This window comes from Pinus tabuliformis, chromosome 4_2, assembly GCF_031772625.1.
Source record: "Pinus tabuliformis cultivar Carrire ecotype Pingquan chromosome 4_2, CPIR1, whole genome shotgun sequence".
NCBI lineage: Eukaryota > Viridiplantae > Streptophyta > Pinopsida > Pinales > Pinaceae > Pinus > Pinus tabuliformis.
In genome coordinates, this window is record NC_142304.1 from 504964674 (window position 1) to 504978872 (window position 14199).

Genomic DNA, 14199 nt, shown 5'->3' on the forward strand with positions numbered 1-14199 from the left:
TAATCCGTTTCGACCAAGGGTTCGCGGGTTAAGATTCAAAACATGGTTGTAAGATTGAACTAATTACAAAACTTCAGAAATAATCATAAACAGGAAAGAACTATAACAACAAGCATAAACTAATAAATGTCACACACAAAAAGACGCAACACCTGATCAGAAGAGCGGGCCCAACTCTCTGATCAGGGTTGTGTTAATCACGGAAAGTATTGGAGCAAAAAAATAGATGGTATTTTATTAATCTGTAACAAATGATTACAATAGCAATGGGAGAACCCCCATTCACAGGAACAATCTGCATTTTATACACAGCGAGGGAGATTAACAGAGCTCCCTGAAACATGGTAACCACATCTTCAAAATGTACATCAGTTGGAACAACACCATCACCAGATGTCCGAGATAGGAAAAAGGTCCAAGAATAGTTCCAAGGGAATCGTGACTCCAGCTGCACAGCCTCCTGATGGCTGGCCATTACCAGATCTGTTGTGAGGTGCTGAAACGAGGGTTCCTGTTCTCCAAGCTATGGTCAAACAGATGTTTTAGTACCACAAATAGATAAGACTCCGTGAAATTACTTCATTAATTAAAATATTCCAATTGCGCAAGTCAGGGGTGTTTACCTTGTAGGTTTAATATAACAACATAGGTAAATGAGTACAAAAAGGTCAAAAAGGATAATATAAATGAACGGAAAGATGACCCGATTTGGTACCCAACATCTCCCCCAACCTAGCTTTCTGCATGTCCTCATGCACTCCACCGCCTCTTCAAGTCTGGGTTTTGCAAACTATAAGTCTCATGAAGCCCAATGAGATCATATTCTGAGGCCATCTCTGTTCTTGGAACTTTAAACCCATTCGAAAGGAGAACTTCCTTCCACCAATCCCTTGGAACATCATAAGATGGAGTGTAAGTTTCGGCAGGTAGCCAAAGATTAGGAAACTGAAACTAGATCCCCATCCACCGGGCCCCACATGTCTGGACACATGCCACATATTTGGGCACTCTGGTAAGTACTCGTGCAAAATTTGGTGCCCCAAATGGTTCCCTGTTCTAGACAACTGTAGGTGACATCATCCACCTTCTCTGACAACGATCAAGGGCCCCTTTTTGAAATGTGGTGAGTTTCTTGACACAAATATCAAGACACCATCTTTGTGTCCTCACCATTCTATCTCTGTTCTCCCCAATTCCCAAAAATGTGTTATGCTTATTGAACATTGTGACTGACCTCTCATGCTCTCCTCTTACTATAAATGGCTTTGTAACTTGATTGGATTCAAAAGTGTTACAAGCCTTCTGCCAGTGAATCTGATTGAAAGCATAAGAGGTGAGTGCCCTTAAATGAATGTCCCCTACATATCTCTGTCCAGACGCAGTAGATACCTGTGAAAGTAAAACTCACACATTAGATGTTGAGTTGGCACGTCACGACTCTTCAAGATTCAGAGGAATTGTACTCTATCTTCTGTCTCATAGCTGACCTTGTTTCTGATGCTTTCCATGCAAAATAAAAGGAAACGTTCATGCAAAAATAAAGAATAACAAGAAGCAGGGGGATGACATGCCATAACCTCTTGCACCAGACTGAACATCTGCTCCTTATCGGCCTTCAGTTTTGCCATTTGCTTTTCTAGTTGCTCCATCTTGAGCTACTGCTTCACATGCCTTAATCTCATAACATCTATGCGCTCCACATATCCAAAGATGGTTGTGGAGGCTCTTTCCTCGGTCCTTCTGATCTCATTTTTGTATTGAGCCGCAGTGGATTTCCAAGACTGTATTTCAGCTATTAAGGCATATTCCCGGTCTTCAAACAGTCGTTCGACCGGGTCTGTTTGAGTGGCAGCAGAGGTTGTGGCTGTCAAGTCCACTTGAGTTTCTGCTTCAACCCCGATGGTCTTGGACTTTTTGGCTTGCTGCTTGTACTTCTTTATCTGTTTCTACATTCTGTGCACCTTCTTTCTCAGTTTCCTTACCTCCATTTTGAGCCGCATTGTCTGAGGATTCATATTGTAATTATTGAAATACTGAGATGGATCTGGGTACATACCTTGATTTCCCATCGGTGGTCGAGGTTGCCATGGATTCTTGGATCCCATGAGGTACAGTTGCTCCATGTCCTCACCCATTCCTTGAAATATTGCTTTCAGGCCTGGCAAGGAGGGGCATGAGCTTGTCACATGATTGAGCTCACAGATCACACATTCCTCTATGGAATTTAGTGGACATTCCCTTTCCGGGTGCTTCTTCTTGCACTTCAGACAAAATATTTCCATGGTCCTATCCAGTTCTAGCTGCTTCTGTTTTACTTGCAGAGTGTCCATTTGTGCTGACAGGGTGCTGAGGATATCTGTCCTCAAATTGTCTAGCAGGTTTCCGATTTCTGCTTTTGTAACACCCCCGCCAGATCCTTTCACTGATCAGATCCCAAGCTTATTCCTTGCAAGCCCCCTCGAACACTGAATACATAAATTGCAAATATCTTCGAATGTCTCCTTGGAGATGTCTCCCTTTCCCACAATGTTCAATAGTTCCATTAAGTCCTCTCGAAAAGATCGAAGGAGGATAATCTTTAAAATTTCCTTATCCAGGTTAGAATGACCTGACCTTTGTAAGGTGTACTTGAACCTCTCCACACAATCCTCCAAACTTTCATCTTCTTTCTATGTGAACTTGAAGAGTTCCTCCTTGATGTTCTGGGATTTACAGTAATCCTGGTATTTCTCCAGAAAAGCTATTTGCATATCATCCCATGTGGAAATGGATTTTCCTCCAAGGCCCATGAACCATCGCAGAGTCATCCCTTTTAGTGTAGACGGGAAAATCTTTAACTTCTGGGCATCTTTTGTGTAGTCATACCCTCGACACACTATATCAAACTCAAATAGAAATGTGTTGGGGTCTTCTGAAACGAGCCCATGAAAGTTTGTTAAGGCTGCCAATGGAATAGGTTTTGTAGGCATGCCAGCTCCTAGATCCCCGATCGGAAAATTGATGGTGGAGGTTGTGGGAGCCATAAATATCTTCCAATACTCGCTGGGGATTTCAACAGGCTCTGTGGAGGGTGGCTGAGGATTCTTTACTATTGGAACTCGAGTTGCTTTAGTAGCACTTCCCCGGTCTCTTGGTGATGCAAGTTTTTCCTCGTTTCCTTCTCCTGAGGCCTGATGGCTTGACCCCTCAGCTGCAACTTCCTTTCCCTTACTGGAGCAGTCTGACCCTGTCAATGTCCTACTTGCAATTTCTTCCTCTGCTATCACCAGCGCAAGATTCTCTGGATCAGGTCTACTACTAGATATTTCTTCCACTACTAGAGGAACCTATTGTGTCGAATTACCAGAGAATGCCATAGCCAACACTGGTTGCTCTACCGACTATCCTTCGGACTTCACTCTCCTTGCCCCTGGTCTCGCAGCTACATGAGAGGATGCTTCTGATTCAGCCTTTGCTATGATCTGTTGGATATAGGTTTTTCTTCCCAGATTTGGTCCTGCCCTCTTTGGGGCTCTCCCTCCGCCCCTCTTATTTGATTCTTTGTTCATACAAAAGTTGATATGATGGAGGGTCTTAGTATGAACCTATAATGTTTCAATCCTGGAGTAAGGTGTTAGAGGACCATTCCTTCCCCAAGATGAAAAAAAACTCACAAAAAGAAAGGCATATAACAAAACAAAGATCTAGGGTTTCATGCCCAGAGCAGGGTGTCAGAGGACTCCTCCGTCTTCGGAACAAGAACTAGAAATAGACACACGCTACGGGAGCCCTAATACTTCTAGATTTGAAGCAGGGTGTCAAAAGACTCCTCCCTCCCCAGGGTAAAAGCTAGGGTTTTTCCGAAAAAGAAAACACACAAGGGTTAAAAAGAAACAAATCTCGCTCAGGGCCTGGAGCAGGGCATCAAAAGACTCCTCCCTCCCTAGGACAAGAGAATGGCCCAAAATAAAAAAAAATAAAAAAAACAAAAAAAAATAAAAATAAACAATCAGAAAGAATACCTACGCTCAGGACCTGAAGCAGAGTGAGAAAACTTGTTCTCTCCCTAGGACGAGAGATTGACCCTCTGGTTGGTCCGGATCGTTGTTCACACCTTGTTAGCCTCCCTGGCAATGGCGCCAAAATGTTGGTGTCCAAGTATGAATGATTTATTCACCCTATTCCGACATTAAATTATCAATCTGGGTGTGTATCCTTTCAAGGCAACGCGCAAGGTATATGCAGGGGCAAACACATAATTCGTTCTGACCAAGGGTTTGCAAGTTAAGATTCAAAACATGGTTGTAAGATTGAACTAATTACAAAACTTCAGAAATAATCATAAACAGGAAAGAACTGTAAAAACAAGCATAAACTAATAAATGTCACACACACAAAGATGCAACACTTGATCAGAAAAGCGGGCCCAACTCTCTGATAAGGGCTACGTTAGTCACGAAAAAGATTGGAGTAGCAAAATAGATGGTATTTTATTAATCTGTAACAAATGATTACAATAGCGATGGGAGAACCCCCATTCATAGGAACAATCTGAATTTTATACACAACGAGGGAGATTAATAGAGCTCCCTGAAACATGGTAACTACATCTTCAAAATGTACATTAGTTGGAACGACACCATCACCATATGTCTGAGATAGCAAAAGTTTCCAAGAATAGTTCCAGGGGAGTCGTGACTCTAGATGCGTGGCCTCCTGATGGCTGGCTGTTACCAGATTTGTCGTGAGTTTGCTGAAACGAAGGTTCCTGTTCTCCAAGTTGCGTTTAAACATATGTTTTAGTACCGCGAATAGATAAGACTCCATGAAATTACTTCATTAATTAAAATATTCCAATTGGACAAGTCAGGGGTGTTTACCTTGTAGGTTTAATATAACAACATAGGTAACTGAGTACAAAAAGGTCAAAAAGGATAATAGAAATGAATGGAAAGATGACCTGATTTGGTACCTAACACAACTCAGCTTCATCGAGCCTTGATTGAGCTGCACACTGTGCAGTATCAGCCCTCATTGATTTGACCTCGCTCCCTAGAACTACGTAGTGCGCAGTCACTGTCCTCCAAGTTTGTTGTACTACCCAATCCCAATTCTCATTAGCCTTCCTTAACCCCCATAATTACGTAGTTGTGCCTCCCAGTCTGCCTTGAACTGCACACTTTACACTTTTAGTCCTCAATCTTTTCCCTTTCCTGCTAGAACCCTGCAATGCACAGAGATATCAACCTCCCTTGGCCTCCAGAACTGTGCAGATGTGTCCTCGAGTGCCCTTCCTTTAGTCAGAGCTCACTGCCCTCATGAACTGCGGAGATTTGTCCTCTAGGTCTCTCTACTGCCTAGTCCCCCTTGCCTCTAAAAACTACACATAAAAAACCTCTCAGGGCCTCATCCCACATCAACCACTACTTGCTTGAACTACACAATTTTGACTCTCAGTGACCACCGCACAATTTTTCTCCCTAGTAGGGACTATGTTGAAAAATTCCTCGGTCAAGCCTGAGTTGCGCTCTCCGCAGTCTCAGTGATCAAGCTCTCTCCCTATCACCTGGAACTGCATAATTTGTAGTTACTAGGCCCTCTCTCCCAGCTTTTCATTTGTCCCGGGCTCATTTCATGGATAATAATACATCATATTAGACTAGGGAGTTTTCATATTGATGTGGTCCTATCATGAGTGAATTGCAGGAAAATGTACACTATCAATTCATGGCGAGATGATGAATAAGGAGAAGAATGAGGGAAGCATGCCTAAAGACTCACTTGTAGGTGAACAGAAAATGGGACCTACCAAGAGAAAGCAAAGGAACACAAGTGTGGAACCACCTGCCAAAACCGAAGATCATTGAAGACCCCACATTACCAAGCTATGCGGAGGAGAAGGGAAAGCATATCCAAGAACACATATAACACTCAGCGATGACAACGACTTGACATTGCCACATCATCAGGCTAATCCATGTCAACATTGTCATGTCAAGCCATATCATGAGTTGTCATACGTCACATCACTACTGTGGGCCATGTATATTGTAAATAAGATGTATTGTGAAGCGAAAGTCCAATGGACACACATGAATATGAAGATTCATGTAAGTTGAAAAGTCATAGGAAGTTGACCATTCATGAGGGCTGTCAAAGAGTCACAAGGGGTAAGCATCATCTCTTGGTTATATATACCCCCTCATTGTATGAGAAAAAGATTTTTCACCTTGTCTCCTCCCGCAAGGCATTAGCGAGACCAACTATTTCTTTGAGGAGCAAGGAGTGGCTCTAATGTATCACTATTGGGGCTAGTAATGTACAATGTAAATATGTGTCTTGGAACTTTTTCTTACTAACATAAGCCTTTCAAGGCCAGTACGTTCTTCATGCATGACTTATGAATGTTTGTAAGACTATTATGTGGACATTTGTATTTCATGTTTGCTTTCACATGTACTAAGATAGTTGAACTATTTTGGTTTTTTTAGTGCTTATCTTGTTGAGAATGTGCTGCAATGGTCGTTATAGATGTCCCATCCTTGTGGACTATTTCACAGGATACTAGAAAAATATTTCTTTACTTATTGGTTATAATGACTGTCACATCCGTCATGGACTATTCTGCTAGATGTTAGACGAACCTTCCCTTATTTGTTGATTGTAACGACTGTCACGTCCGTTGTGGACTATTCCGCTGGATGATAGATAAGTCCTTCTAGTTTACGTGTGTCTCTTCGTGGGTGGTACTATTACCTCTCACTTAGAGGCTCACTTTGCTTCCCCCTTTTGTAGTAAGAGAACCTAGACACAATTGTGCTACACAGTCACTAGACACACTTACCTTTCTTTTCGAAGATACCATTGCATCACTCCCTTGTGCTAACAGCTAGAGCCAAGGAAAATCTTTAAGGATTCGACAACCGAACTTTATACCATATGGGACTCCTACACCAAACGTTGTGAGGTATGATTAGGAATTCATATCAGGGAGATCCCTTTGGTTGATGAATTTCTAGCAACATTAAAAAATGGCACTAAAAGGAGGGCCAGAAGACAAGCTAAGCCTATTGCATCTGTTTTGAATCTCTTATCCAAAATCGCTCATACACAAATCATACTCCTGAGGTGTTTCTCCAATTTTTCCCTTCATCAATTTTCAACCTTCGATAAACCTCTCAATCACTTGTCCCAGTTAAAGTTTGATGGTGATGATGGAACATCCATATCCGAGCACATTTTTTATTTTCTTAAATTTTTTGAATCTTACAAAATCGATGATGAAGATTTGGCTTGTGTTATTTTCTTCCCCGCCATTGAAGGTTATGCTAATCGGTGGTGCCATACCTTTCCATCCACTTCCATTCATTCCCTTCGTCACTTCCTCAGGGAGATTCATCAAGCCTTTAGTGGGTATAATTACCAAAAATAATTGTAAGAGAATCAATCTCTTAAGAATGGGGCCTAATGAATCAGATGAGAATTTTTTTGATCGATTCCTTCACATTTTCTATGAAATTTCAGAAGAAGATTTGAATTGGGAATTCTTGAAACAAGAGTTTGAGCACTTGGTTCTTATTACTTCACGCAGTGAACCTGAACCCCCTGATTTTTCTGCTTCCCCAAATCTTGTGGATCATGAGACACCTCTAATTTCAAAGGAGGAATTTACTGTCCCTTTTGTTATTTGTCCTCCTCCTTTTCCAGTTTTGATAGGGGTGCCTCTTTACGATGGTAACAAATTTGAAAAGTCCAATAATAAAATTCCCAATCCATTTTCTCATTCTTCCCCTACCTTTCATGACTCAAATTCAATGGAGGAACTCTAGAATGGCTTATGAGGCCTATGACGAAGACTAACTCCTCCACTCCACAAGATGATGTCACTGTTTATAACTCGAGTCTCAAATATGACCTAGATTTCTGCCATCCTCTATCATCTACAGGCCATGACTCTTTGTACCATGATCCACTTGAGCAATTTGTTCCACCAGCTAGTCTTCCACACTCTCTTGATTTCTGTGTTGCTGGTTCAAATTGCGATAAGGTAGAAGGCAGTCAATCTACACAGGCAAAGGAGCAGGAAGGTGAAGGTGCTTTCAATATTTCTTATGTGTAGTGCCCCACTCTAGTTGACTGACAGTGATATGACACTAACATTTATTTAGCCCTAAGGCCCACACATTATTCTTTGAGGACCTCAGGTTGAGGATCTAGGCACATGACTCTATTATTAGTGGTTGAGATATTAGTGGTTGTGATGTTTATGTATGTTCTCCATTGATATTATGATGAAGATAGCATTAATGGTTATGTATGTTATCTATTGGTATTATGATGATTGTAGCATTATTGGTTATGCATATTCTCTATTGATATTATGATGATGGTAGCATAAATGGTTATGTTTGGTCTCTATTGAATTTATGATGATGATGGAAGTAAAGGATATGTATGCTCTTTATTGATATCATGATGATGATATCTTTGATGGATAGGTATGTTTTATATTGATGTTAGGATGTTGATAACTTTGATGGATATGTATGTTTCGATTGATGTTATGATGATGATAGCCATGATGGATGTGTCCCCTATGTTACCTACTTGCATTAGTTCTGGTTCACAATGAACAATGATACGAATGACTAGGTGATGTTGATGATGCTATTATGAAAATGAATAACAACGAGAAATCTTGTTATTGATGATTATTGAGTATGGTAGGAATCCAATAGAGGCACTCGCATATGACGAGTTGACGACACCTGGTTTGATGAAAATTTATATTGTGTCTTTGAAATTCTAAGTCAATTTTGAAACCTGCTATATATGTTTATCTATATTTTGATGATATGTTAGTGGTTTCAGGCACAAATTAGTTGCTTGGACGAATGACCCACATATGGGTGATGGGGTTGTACAATTGGATGGAACTGCATGGGAGGGGTGGGGTAGTGTCCCTGACATCACCCACTAGCACTCCCGTCGTGACTTGGGCTGGAAAGGTTGAAACACCTTCGCCTTGAAGATCACGATGTCATGAGCGCAGGTCCCAAAGTTGGGTCGCTCATGAGGATTTTACCAGGGGGCTTGCATCAAGGAAGATTCCTTGATCCCCGACACCATTAGTCTCACTATATCAAGCAACATAAGAGATGATAGTGGTCTCTGTCGTTGTGCCTATACTTTCCCCTCGTAGCCACTGAATGCTTGAAGGGAAACTGGCGTGGAACCCTTGGAACTTCAAGGGAATTTCTTGAAGGGCACGACCAACTTGGCACCCTTGGCATCACAAATAAATTGTTAGGCATGACACCCTTGGAACTTCAAGGGAAGTTCTTGAAGTGCACAACCAAACTTCGCACCCTCAAAATCATAAAAGAAAATTTAATAAATATAATCAAGATATGAAAACCAGGTAAATTCACATCAAGGGTAAATGATGTTATAAACCGAGGTAATTAAATCAAGAATAAAACTTGGGTTAAGAGGATCATTGGAAGAAATACAATATTTTACCTTAAAAACTCTACCTTTCCCATGTTGGAAAAGATTAGGTAGATAATGTAGTTTAATTAGGTAAAAAGCGGAAAGAGGGACATAAATGTAAGGATAAATATTAATCCTAAAATAGTTAAAACTAATTAAGATAAGTGGATGGTGAATTAAAATAAGATTAATAAATTAAATCTTAGAGAAATTTATAGAACCTCCATGTGGCAACAACCAACATAAGAATATCCATCTAAGAGATAACTTGAGTTAAATTAGGGAGTAGATAGGGGATCAAATCTTGACTTATCAATTGACTTTAGTAATGAACACAAATTAAGGAGTAAAAATGGGGATCAAGAGACAACCAGGAGAAGAAATAGGAATCTTGTTTAGGTGAGGAAAAATATTATTTTTAAATTAAAATTTAAGTAAATAATTTTGGAGACCCTTGATGAGAGAGTGACACATGGGTGGGTGAATAATGGAACTATTGAATTATCAAAAATAATTAATTATGCATGAAATGCCAAGTATCACCTTTGAGGACTCCTATAAAAGAAGGGGCAGGCCATGGGAGAAGGGACTTTTTCTTGACCCTATTGTTGGATGCATGAGACTATGTCAGAGTAGTGACTATGACCTATAGTGTGTTTGGTGAGGTAGAGGACTTTAGAGAGGGGACTCTTGAGCCAAAGAGTGCTCTCCTCTACCAGCTATTACGTTCGTCCATTGTACAACCCCATTGTAGCTCGGGGGTCCGCGGGGAAGGCGAGTACCCAAGGAGTAGGCTGGGAGGTCAACTAGTGGGTCATTGCATTCGGATTAAGCACGTCGAAATTCACACTTGGAGGTGACCGACAACAAAGGAGGGCAATTAGCGGCAAGTCAAGTTTGAATCTCATCTCCTGGTGAATGGTACCTATGTTGTTATAATATTCTTTTGTATGACTTCATTATGGTTTAGTTAATAACATGTAAATTAGATGATATGTTCAATGAAATGAAATTCAATAAAGTTTTATATAATGCTTAATAATTTTTGAGTTCCCAATTCTATTTTCCTATGGTTGTATTTTTAGTATTTAAAAAAAAATTAAAAAATTATAGGGTTGGTCCCTACACTTGGTATTGGAGCTATGTTGAACCCTTGAGACCTATGGCTCCATCCATGCATGACTAGTTTTGTTAAAATCTTTCAAGATATTCCATTCCAAAATATGCATAGAATAACTATATAGTAAATGTGGGTGGAGTTGCTGTATAACATAAACATTAAGTAAATGTGGGTGGAGCTACTTGATAACATAAATGGTGTGGCTATTCTCTATATAACATAAACAAGGTTTTCCAAAACTTTCCCCGTATAACATAAACAACAGTCAAGCTTGTCAAAATTACTCACCATATAATACAAGCATTTGTTGCGCACTGCAAGCTTGTAAAAAATAAAAAACAACCCCCAAATGACCCAAAGCACTAGCCAAGCCAGCTGTAACATTGTCCAAAACAGTGACCGAGAGACAATAAGTACTATTGGGCTTGACAAATGGGGCTACCAACCAAATTTTGCTTGAATAACATTGGAATCAAATGACGTGTAGTGGACACTCATAATTTATTTTTTGTATGACTTTTTTCCTTTCTGTTCGGTCTGTTGCTACAAACATCATCCAATACCATATGCGTAATAAATGTAAAAATAACACTAATCCAAACATTAATGAACAATTTCTTCGGAGTAATTGTGAAAGAATTCAAAAGACGTCATTCCATTTCTTCAACAGTGGTAGAGGGTTTTCATTCTAAAGTTCCTTCATGCGGATTACATTATAAACAAAGAGGAAATCAACAACTTTAACATAGATTACAATGCAAATACCTGGAAGAGTCAACCCATTGGGTTCTTGCTTGTTATGCCCAGATCTCCGTGGATGCAACATGGGTTTACACTACTGAGAAGTTAATAAATGAATGTTTGTATATGTAACATAGATTAGAGCGCAGATCCTATGAAGAGTCATTCCATTCAGTTCTTGATTGTTATGCCTAGATCTATGTCTTGAAGGAAAAATCACATTTATGGATATTGCAGGGGTTTACACAGTTGAGAAAAAAAAATTAGATAAATAATTGTATATATAGATAAGCATGGCGCCCAAGGAAATTCGTATTCCGTACAAACATTGGATCAGGCACAAATTGAATTGTCTGTGGTTTCTGATTCCGGTGAATCGAATTTGAGACCTAAAAATAAAGAAACAACTAGATCTGGAAATAATAATAATAATTCTAATAAGAGGAAAAAGCAGCGTTAATCCACCCTACGTAAAGCCAAATCAGTGGCCTGCATCGATTTTGACAATGTGTTGTGCATATGAACTTGAGATCAATTAACAAATGTATAAAATTTCTAGATTCGCTCTCCAGATCCGTAAACGAAGTTGTCGGAGCTCAACCATTCGTGTGAAGCATGGTAAGGAGCAGTGACATTGGAACTCGATAGATAGTTGTGTTATTTCATGTGAATATCGAGCCTGAGGCTTATTAACAATCCTGCTTTTGAGTTCTTGTTGTTGATTTTGATTTTTGGTTGTGTGATAGTTTCATCTAACTTCCAATGTAAGAATCTCCAAATTCTCCCATTTGAAGGTTCAGGATGCCCACACTTGAACAGCATCATGTGATTCCTTCAAAACAATTTCAAATTTCTAACCATTGTTCCAATCCAGTTGTCTGACATCTCTTCCTTTAGCTCACTGTTTAGGGCTTTCAAAGAGTGATCAGTGCCAACATGAACCATATAAACATCTATATCAAATTTGGCTATCATTACAACCTATGAAATTTTGGTAGTCATTGCTCCTGTTGTATCATGTGCTGTAGTGGCCATTTTCACTGCATTGTTCATATGAGGCAACACTGGTTACACAATTGACCAACTGCGATCTTCATTCACAAATGTGCCAGAAAAATGAAGTCATAATCACTGATTTCTTTTAGCAGCAGAGAATTTGCCTCTGTTGGGGGTTGATCAAACACTCCTGGAACATCGGTAAGGAAGACAACAAATTATGGCATTAGTTCTTGTGCAAGTTGGCGTATAATGACATCCCCACTTAAAATTGTGCAACCCTGAGCGCTGTCAAACACCGCATCTCCATGTAACACATGAATGAAGCCTGAATCAATGATGTGTGCAACTTCAGAAATATTGGCATTTTCAACATTTCGTTTGTGAAGATTTTTGAACCTAAAATTGACTGGTTTTCAAAAGAGTTTTAGCTTTAATTTACATACTTAAATGATTTGATGAAAAATTTCAAAGATTTTGTCTCCTTCGCTGTTTAGAGGTTTTAGGAGAGAAGCGTGTGTGGATTTTGCTTGAGGCTAGGTTATAAGAGATAAACATGTGGAGATTCTTCTTTGAGGCTAGGTATAAGAAAGAAACGTCTATGGATTTTTCTTTGAGGCTTATTTTTCGCTTACTCCATGGGTGTAGAACTTGTCGTGTGTTTATTTATTTTCTATAGTTTAGAAACACTTGTCGATTTCGCTTCGAAGTTTATTTTTCGCTTGCTCGATGGGGGCAGAACCTAGGTGCATTCAATATCTCTAGAAGCAATCGAATTGGTACCAGGTGAGTATTCTTTATATCATTTCAATTTGTAGTGTTGTTTTTGGGATAGCAATGCAAAATGTTATGGTCTTTAAAGTAAAAATTCAAGATGGATTTGGCACATAAACAAGCAATGCGTTGCCCTATGAGGTCTCTAAAAGACAATTAAGGATACAAGAAATCATTTCCTTGGAAAACAAACCAGACATTGCTAAGGCTCAAGAAGAAATTTGGGACAAGAAAATAGCTCTTTCAATGAAGATAATGCATCACCAAAAATAGGACATTGTGGCGCTGAAAAGGGAATGTACCTTGCTCAGATGCAACCAATGAATTAATGAATCACTGGAATATGGCACATCTCTCAATTGGATCTTCAAGTAACAAGGAAGCTAAAATAGTTCAGCAACATCTTGCTAACATGGAAGTGGAAACGGTTGGTCAGAGCCCAGTAAGCACAAACTTCAAGCTTTATTGACTCAGACTGTTCTTTAGTATTGTTTTTTTATGTATTTCAAAATATGCCTTTTATTACAAGCGTAGAATTCCATGAACTGAAATTCTAAATACTAAAACCAGTTTATGTGATCTAACATCAGCATATCCACCATGGAGGTAATTGAGAATTGAATTAAGTGTAAGAATACATATAGTTAAACTTACTGCTTACATGAAAATACAAGGATAAGTTCATAGAAACAAATTCTAGTATTGTCATTTCTGCCAAAGTTTTGGCATACTAGGATGGAGATCCGCTTGCTCTGCTACTAGGATTAGTATCTTGCCTTGTTCAAGTTTTCTAGTATTTCTCAACATATTTGCATGAAAATCGCTGAAGCCTGAAAATAATCATTTTGCTAGATTTCCAACAATCTCCTTTCAAAAGTTAGGATCAGCTCCTACAAGATCTGTAACTTTTCCCCCATTTTGTGGAAGTGAAAGGTTGGCTGCAAAACAAAAATTAAAAACAATTCATAAGTATTTCTCTTTTGCTGGGATCTAAACAACCACAACTGGTTTTAAAGATGACAAGTAAAACAAAATGTGACTTGTGATCACAAGGACAATACACAAACATTAGCAGGCATCCAATGATCTTAAAACAC

The 14199-nt window shown here is 39.4% G+C and overlaps 1 pseudogene; it reads right to left on the reverse strand.

Annotated features, from left to right (window-relative positions):
- Positions 1-12166: 12166 nt before the first annotated feature.
- Positions 12167-14199, reverse strand: part of LOC149170214 (isopentenyl phosphate kinase pseudogene) — a 45038-nt pseudogene continuing 43005 nt past the window's right edge.